Source organism: Perkinsus marinus (genome assembly GCF_000006405.1).
Source record: "Perkinsus marinus ATCC 50983 genomic scaffold scf_1104296967148, whole genome shotgun sequence".
NCBI lineage: Eukaryota > Perkinsozoa > Perkinsida > Perkinsidae > Perkinsus > Perkinsus marinus.
The window spans coordinates 1-827 of NW_003203643.1; the positions used below are offsets into that span (position 1 = coordinate 1).

The 827-nt window shown below is 44.7% G+C and overlaps 1 non-coding gene across 1 annotated transcript; it reads left to right on the forward strand.

Moving 5' to 3' along the window:
* The first annotated feature begins 353 nt into the window (after window positions 1-353).
* Window positions 354-425, forward strand: Pmar_PMAR021588. Its single transcript has one exon. It is a non-coding gene; the product is annotated as a tRNA-Asn (tRNA).
* The last annotated feature ends 402 nt before the right edge of the window (window positions 426-827 follow it).

Sequence of the window (827 nt, forward strand, 5' to 3'; positions counted from 1 at the left end):
CTTAACAAATTGCGCGCGCTGGGGTGGGGGCCCCGGGCGCGCGCTAAAAAACAACCGGCATTACCTGCGGCTAGAGTATATAGGCAAAATGAAGCCGTCTTCTCGCGACCTAGCCGTTCAATTGCGTTGAGTTTTAAATAGCATACGTAGCAGCCTGACACAGGTTGAGCACGCACTAGTCTGCAAGAATGTAACACAACAGTTTCGACAAGGAGCCGATTTAAAATGACCGCAAGTTCGAATCCCAGGCCTGACAGTTTTAAATCTTTTATTCATGTCACAAAAACCTAGCGGAGCGATGCAGTCCAGCAAGATTCACGCAATTGTGCTGTCTCTGAAAGTTGTCTCCGCCCGATCCGTGCAGCTCAGTTGGTAGAGCGCTCGCCCATTATGCGAATTTACGCAGGTTCGATTCCCACGGACCACGTTTTTCATGTAACCTCGTAAAACGTGTGTGTAATGTTGGATTGCTAACTTCAGTATGATTTTGTCTTCTACCGTTTGTATACAACCTATTATCTGTAAACAACGAATAACAACGTCGGATGATGTATATTTGTGTTGCAAAATATTAGCTCGATGTTTTGTCAAGAAAAACGTTGCGTCAGAACACCGTGCGATGTTTTGAGAGGCTTCCATTTCCACGATTGCTAATTTCTCGTGTGTATCCAAAACGTGTCGAACATTTTCTTGAGATAAGTATGTAACAAAATATATTTAGTAAGTCACGTTGGTAACCTATTATACCTGATATCACTTTTTCTCTAGCTCACCACGCCTGTACACTTACTTGGCGGTTCGGACAGATTTTCTGGCCGAACCGCCCC